The sequence below is a fragment of the Asparagus officinalis genome, chromosome 3 (assembly GCF_001876935.1).
Source record: "Asparagus officinalis chromosome 3, Aspof.V1, whole genome shotgun sequence".
NCBI lineage: Eukaryota > Viridiplantae > Streptophyta > Magnoliopsida > Asparagales > Asparagaceae > Asparagus > Asparagus officinalis.
This window is the reverse complement of record NC_033796.1, coordinates 4,088,335-4,096,124: the sequence shown is the minus strand read 5'-3', so window position 1 is coordinate 4,096,124 and position 7,790 is coordinate 4,088,335. Positions and strand designations below refer to the sequence as shown.

Below are 7,790 nucleotides of genomic sequence, written 5' to 3'. Positions count from 1 at the left end.
CCGCCAGCCTCGTCCTCACCAATGCCTTAATCTATTTCCTTCCCGCCATCCTCGACAAGCTCCTTCTTCACATGGACGACGTCTGGTTCCATTCTCACATCATCCTCAATGTCCAATTCCCCCAATTCTATCTCAATTGAGTCCCCACATTTTGTTATTCTTGAATTTGAATGGTTCAATTTGAACACCTAGGGCCTTCATTCTTTCTTATGATGCTAGGGATTCTGGGTATAATTCACTTTTCCTCTCTAAGTTAAGAGTTCCTAACTGTAGGTTTTTGTCTTCAATTTTTTTGGTAGTTTTACCTGAAAGTTCTTGATTGTTCTCTTGATGATGGGCATGACATATGATGAATTCTTAAAGTAGGCACGATATGCATATTCAAGCAAAAAATCTCGTGACAGCTTTCATGACATATAGTTCTGAACTTAGTTTTCTTTTCCTTTTTCCTTTAGTTATAGGCACATCACATGATGACTGTAGGTTTTGGCATCATTTTGTTTAGAACAGTGAAGTCGTACTTTTTGAGGATACCACTCGTGGGTGGATCCATATACTGACGTGGGGTGCAACTGCACTCCTGAGAAATTTAAAAGTACACTCTTAAGGCCCTCTTACGCTTCAATTTGCCCCTCAATTTTTTTTTAAGTATGCACCACAACAGCCAAATTCTTTGGCTTATAAACCGGCAATACATTCAAGTATTTATCCCCCCCCCCGGGCCCCTACAGCACCCAAAAAAAATGGAGAACTTGTTTCTGGGATCCCCGCCACTACCACTCACTAGTTAGCGGTAGTTCTCTGTAATCATGTCACTTTATCGGTGTTGTTATTACATCGTAATTAAATTAATGTATCTCCATGATAGCTGCCTTTTCAGATTTTTCATGTTGCATAAATAATAACTAGCTACTTGTTGCTGCTAGTGCTTTTTTTATCAGTTTGTAAAATAATATTGTATATAAATGAGTATCTTAAAGCTTGTAGTATTAAATTGAGCCAAGTTATAGATGTTTATTTTACAGGTTCTTGTGTTTTATCAGTTGCATCAAAGAAGACTACTTTACCTATTGATCTTCGACAATGGATGCCAGCGAATCTTTGTGGCAACTGGACATTGCGAAGCTTCTTTCAAACCTGAAGGTTCATCAGGAAACATCTGGTGATCACAATCTGGATTCAACATGAAGGTGCATTGGTGAGTGCTGCAGATGTTCAAACCCATAGCACTTGTAGATCTGAATGATAAAGGTCTAGAAACATTGTAGACTACTTTATATGACTAAAACAAGGATATTTCATAATACATTTGTGTCCCGCCTTGCTCATGGTGTTGGTAGCCAGGTTGCTTCTCTCGAGAGAAATACATGCTTGGGCTAAGGAAGTTCTGTGCCTTCAACGTTGATTGTGCTTGCACTTCCCAAGTGTATCCGCAAGATGTCAGAGATCTTTGTAAAACCTTGGTCCATCTTAGTCGTAAGTTTTTAGAAACCTAAGATAACAAAGTCTAAGTTAGTTTTTAGAATTGAGCCAAGTTATAGATGTTTATTTTACAGGTTTTTGTGTTTTATCAGTTGCATCAAAGAAGACTACTTTACCTATTGATCTTCGACAATGGATGCCAGCGAATCTTTGTGGCAACTGGACATTGCGAAGCTTCTTTCAAACCTGAAGGTTCATCAGGAAACATCTGGTGATCACAGTCTGGATTCAACATGAAGGTGCATTGGTGAGTGCTGCAGATGTTCAAACCCATAGCACTTGTAGATCTGAATGAGAAAGGTCTAGAAACATTGTAGACTACTTTATATGACTAAAACAAGGATATTTCATAATACATTTGTGTCCCGCCTTGCTCATGGTGTTGGTAGCCAGGTTGCTTCTCTTGAGAGAAATACATGCTTGGGCCAAGGAAGTTCTGTGCCTTCAACGTTGATTGTGCTTGCACTTCCCAAGTGTATCCGCAAGATGTCAGAGATCTTTGTAAAACCTTGGTCCATCTTAGTCGTAAGTTTTTAGAAACCTAAGATAACAAAGTCTAAGTTAGTTTTTAGAATTCCATGATAAGAAGTTAAGAACCTGATTTGTAGTAAATGAGCGCATGTGTATTGGGATGCGGCCTACGGGCATACAACAACATGCAACCTTCTACTGAGTAAGTATATAACCTTTGGGCCATGATGCGTCTTCTAATGTTATATAATATGATCTTTGAGCAAGAATGTAGCCTTGGGGCAGATGTTGTCCCATGGGTAAGGATGCAGCCAACAGGTGAGGATATGGCCTTTGGGCAAGACATGATCCTTAGGGAAACTAAGTGATTGATCATCATATAATAATATGATATATTTCCTTTTCATGTCATTGGATATTGAGATGTGACAACGAAGTGTTGTGTTAAAGGCTGTCGGAATATGAAGAGCTTTCATGATATGTAGTTTATAATTGATTTGACAATACATGTGGAGTATCATGGACTATTTTCTTGCCATCTTAAAGGGATACGAGAATAAATTGCTTTTCCAACTGGCATGCTTTTAAAAGTGCTTGGGTTTACATATTTGATGTATTACCTTTTATGCTTAATTTTTTATAAAATTACTAAGTATATTGTTCCATGACCTGCCTAGTCCACTAGTAAGAGTTGCATGTGTTGACATGAAGGTTACCCTCATACCTTGTGGTTTTCAACCCTTTCAATTACATACTAGCTTGCAATAGTTTTGGCTGAGATAGTTCATTGTGAAAGTGAAGCATGCAATGGAGATGCTACATCTGAGAGTGCCATTATTATGGCTGCAAGTATACTAATCAAGAAAGTGAGCGGTATGTACATGAACTGATGAACTAATGCAGTTAATCTCCGAGTTGCTCATTTTAGTCAGTAATATTGCTCTCAGGCTTCATGTCTAGTAAGTTGTGTCTTTGTGTGTCTGTGATCTTGCTGTGTGAATGAAGTGTCTAGGCTTGACATTTTGTATGTGCATCGTTGCTGTCATGCATCTGATTATATTCTTTTGTTGAGAATCTTGGGGCTTGTCTGTGAAGTGTTACAAAACTAAATGTGCAGGTTGCAATGTGGCTTCGTAAGTTTAGGTGTTTAGATAGAAATGAGCTGAAAGCCCACCAATTACCCAGTGCTGTTCATTGTTCCACCAATCATGAATTACCCCACCAATTACCTAGAACTTTTCACTGTGCCGCCAATCCTGGATACTCATACCACTCCATCTGAGCTTAAGAATTCCGGTACCGATGATGGAGATGAAGAGTGCCATAAACCAAATACTAGCTAGATTAGTCAGCTGCATATAGTGGTGCCTGAGGCCGTACAATTAGTAAGAAGAAGTGAACTAATTGTTTTTCTCGAGTTATGTAAGTAGATTATCCAGTAGTAGTGATTAGGTGGGCTGTTTGCAGATTAAAGGTCACATCATCCATATAGAAATTGTCGTTTATCTAGTATGTAGATAGTTTGTACCTGTATCCTGCAAATACCTTGGCAATGATAATGATCAGATCAAGTTAACATGTTGCCTTTTTAGTATTATTTTAATCTCATTTTCTTATGCTTAGTTTGGGCTGTCTTAATAGATTGATGAATAGTTCACCTGTGTCTGTCTTGATTTAATTGATCATATTCTTTTTTTTCTCTGTTTTGATTTAATTGATCATATCCTGTTGCTTCTTTTTGAGTAATTGAGTGTACCCATTGCACTCGCATGCTAAATTGTGATTGTGATTTTGCACTATACTTTGGAGATACTTGCAGAAACTTCAACCAAGTCCATTCTTTTCAATTAAAGGAATCAGGTATGTCATGAACACATTAGCAATCCCCATACTTAAGTGAGAGCTTTATTAAACCTTAATAAGTAACTCAATAATTAATTGAAGCATTATATTTATTATCAAAAGCTTAAACATATCTTACATATTTGGAATTTGGAGTTATAGTTAAAAATTACATCATACTGTTGATGTTGGTCTTGTAATAGCATGGTAAATGCTGTAACAGCGAAGTCATGTAAGGATGTGAACGGTATAATATTTCTTGATACAAGTTGCCATTGGCAGAATGGTATATGTTATCATTTAAAATCATTCAAGTGTTATGCCATCAGAGCACCAGTGGTCTAGTGGTAGAATAGTACCCTGCCACGGTACAGACCCGGGTTCGATTCCCGGCTGGTGCAAGTCATTTTTGTTTTTTGTTTTTGTTTTCTAAAGTTACAATGCAGCGTCTATCTTCAATTTTTTACCTTCTTCCCGCATTAATTTTTCAACAAAGTTTGTTGCAGTATCTTTGCTTTCTTAGTTGCAATGGACACCACTACATTTTGTCCACAATTGCTTTATTTGATTCTGCACTCAAATCTCAGGAAAACTTGTTGAAGCATCTTTGCTTTTTTAGTTACATTGCACTGCACCATTACATTTTTCTCCCAATTGATTTTATTAGATTCTGCAAACTTTATGTGGCTAAAAGTTGTGGCACTAGCCTCTTTTCTTGCTCAATCTCCTATTACTGACGTCTAATTATATGAACAGTCTCCTTGATGAGCCCTTGGGTATTGGTACCTTGAGACAACCTCTTCTTCCATAAGTGTGTATGTGATGAACGGACGCTGGAGACTGTCCAAATCTCTTCTCAAAGCTTTTCTTTGACATGTTATAGTAGATGACTTCTCCAGCTCCTTGTAACCCTACAGTCTCTCTTCATGTAGTCACTTCTTTCCCAAAAATACGTTCAGTCCTCTTTTCTCTATCTTCCTCCTCTCTCTTGGATTGCCTCAAGCCACCATAACAGTAGCACCACCAAGATGACCAGCAGCCACCTGTCTTCTTCAGGCACTTTCAGTTCTTAGGGGATCAATTGACATAGAGAGCCTGGAAGTTAAACTCCCACAGACAATAGCTTTTGGATCCCATCTCGACCTTTATGTTGATCTAAACACATAAATCACAACTTTCTTTAGTTTATAAGCATGCAGCATATAAACTAGAAGAATAAATAGCTAATTGTTGCTGCAGTTAGGAAAATTATGTTTTTCTACATAGAAGTCTCTTAAAGGTTGTCGTATTATAAATTTATTATTTTCTAAAGGTTTTAGTATTATCTTGACCTAAGTTATAGACAAGGTCAGTTAAATATATTCTTGTCTTTATTAGTTTGCATCAAAGTTGAACACATTACCTATCGATCACGTCGATCGGTGCCATAGAACCTTTGCGGAAACTGGACATACCAAGGCTTCTTTCAAACCTGATATTGTTATTGTTGATGTATAGATCACTGCAGATGCTTGAACCTGCTTCAACATGAAGGGTGCATTGGTGAACACTGCAGATGCTTGAACCTGCATTCATATATTCAAATGATAAAAGATCCGCAATCATGTGGACTACTAAGTACAACTTAAACTAAGTATATTTCTTAATGCATTTATGATCTGGCTTTCTTGTGTTGTAGGTAGCTCTGGAAATATGTATCCGCCAAGGCAGTTTGTTGCCTTCTACAAGAAGTACTCCCGCTGTCCCGCACTCCGTGAGTGTACCACGCTACCAGCTAGATGCTAGGGATATTTCTGAAGCCTTTATCCATCTTAGTAGTCAGTTTTTTTTCCCGGTATTAAAATGATTGCTTAATCCTTGTTTTTTCTTTTTTCTTTTTTCTTTTTTCTTTTTTCTTTTTTTCTTTTTTCTCTTTTTTCTAAGTCATCCTTGAACTTTCTTCGTGGACAATTTTTACCTAAAAGTTTTTGTTGGGTATGTGTTTAGTCTATTTGCAGTGCAGCATCACATCTTTCACTTCTTTACCTTATTCACATTATATTCTCAATAAAAATGTGTGAGCATCTTTGCTTTCATTATTATCCTTTTGTATGATTATATGTATAGCCTCCATGACGAGCCCTAGGGAGTTGGTGTGATGAGATAGACCTCTTTCTTTCGAAAGTTCCTGTATGTTGAACACTGGAGACTGTCCAAAACTCTTCTTAAAGCTTTCTGTGACATGCAAGATGACTACTTCAGCTACTCGTACAGTCGTACCCTCATGTCTCTATTGATGCAGTCATTAACCACCACACTCTTTTCTTCTTTTTCCAAAAAAAAACCTTTTCGGTCTTTTCCTCTAACTTCCTTCTTTACATTGGATTTCTAGCCACCATAATAGCAGCAGCACCAATAGAACCAGCACTCACATATCATCTTCGGGTGCTTTGTTAAGTTGGCCTATGTTATAGCACGTTTACTTAACAAGTTCTTGTTTTTTATTATCTTGTATCAGAGGAGATCACGCATTATGATTGGCATATTGATCATGGTGATCAATGCCAGCGAAGCTTTATGGCAATTCAACATAACAAAGCTTCATTCAGACCTTGGGATCCATCGGGAAACACATGATTTTCCTGATCGTATCACTGTTGTTTACGTAGTGATCACAGTTGAGATTCAATGCTCATGGATCCAAAGATTAAAGGTTGGCCACATTGGACTACTTAGTATAGCTGAAAATAAATAAGCTTCATATTGCATTCATGATCCAGTTTTCTTGTGGTGTTGGTAGTCAGGTTCCTTTTCTCGAAGGCAGGACATTTCTTTGCCTTTGATGTCAAGTGCATATGCAGTCCCCAAGTGCACTGGTAAGATGATTGTATGGCTTATAGGACTCTGAAATAGTGTAGACTATAGAGTAATATTTTGGAAATGTTAAACTTGGTTAAATGTGAATATTTAATTTGCGAGAGAAGAGTTCATCGAGATTAATTTGATTATGAAAAGGGTAGCCAGTTCTTGGGATCATTGAGTGTGAGTCACTTCCTTTACTATTTATTGTGAGAACTATTTTGAATTGAAAATATGTTATTATTTATAGAGTTGTTTTACTACCGTGATGAAATTTGACCAGATATTTTGATATATTCAATATAATGTATAAATGTGTATGTTCTTCTCAAGCACTAACTTTGCTACACATTGGACAGATTATATGAGCATGCACTTGCTAATTGCGTGAACATATTAGTGGCATAAAAACACAAGATTTTCCTACTATGTTGTACTAATGATTAGGAAAAGCATGATTGCATAATGTTCCCGTATCTCGTAAAATAAATTTATTTTACGCAAGTGACATAGCATTTGGCCTTCCAGAGGATGTGTGATGCAGGACAAATCTAGATCTAAATTTAGCAGAATATTTGATGTAGGACTGATTTGCATATCCGTGGGGAAATTTTTTTGATGTAGATTGTAGTTATGATTTTTATTTTTATTTTAGGTGATATTTTTATTTAGGATTGAATTTGTTGTTCGGTTGGGATTGATTTGTTATTTTGTTTGGATGTGTTATTTGATATTATCCATTAGTTAGAAATAGGATTTCGTTTTAGTGCTATAAAGAATGATGTATTTCTTCATCTGAAGAGGGAGGAGAGAAGAATGTTTGTAAGAAATCTGCATATGAATTGCAGCTAGTATTAGGCAGGTGAATCGCCAGCATGTGAAGTGCCCAGGTGTGAAGCCCTAACATTTGTATCCTTTTTTCTTGAAATGAAGAGAGCAATTTCTATATTTGTTATTTTATTTTGTTTTATCCAAATAATCAACCTTAGCAAATTATTATGCTTCGGTTCCTCATCTATGTGACTTAAGGTTTGGCCTTTGGATGGATTTTCTCTAAAGGCAAGGATGTTGCCTGAGAGCAAGGAGCCTATCGGTATGCATGTGGACTATAAATGAGGATGTGGCCTGGGAGCAAAGAACTCGGACTGCTTGGTTTC

General features: G+C 37.0%; 1 long non-coding RNA gene and 1 other non-coding gene across 2 annotated transcripts in view; both read left to right on the top strand.

The window, feature by feature from the left end:
* LOC109832709 overlaps positions 1 to 1,491 on the top strand; it is a 2,007-nt gene extending 516 nt beyond the window's left edge. The window contains exon 3 of the long non-coding RNA XR_002244941.1: positions 1,026 to 1,491. This is a non-coding gene — a long non-coding RNA (uncharacterized LOC109832709). The remainder of the gene's footprint in view (positions 1 to 1,025) is intronic.
* TRNAG-GCC lies at positions 4,126 to 4,196 on the top strand. Its single transcript has one exon. It is a non-coding gene; the product is annotated as a tRNA-Gly (tRNA).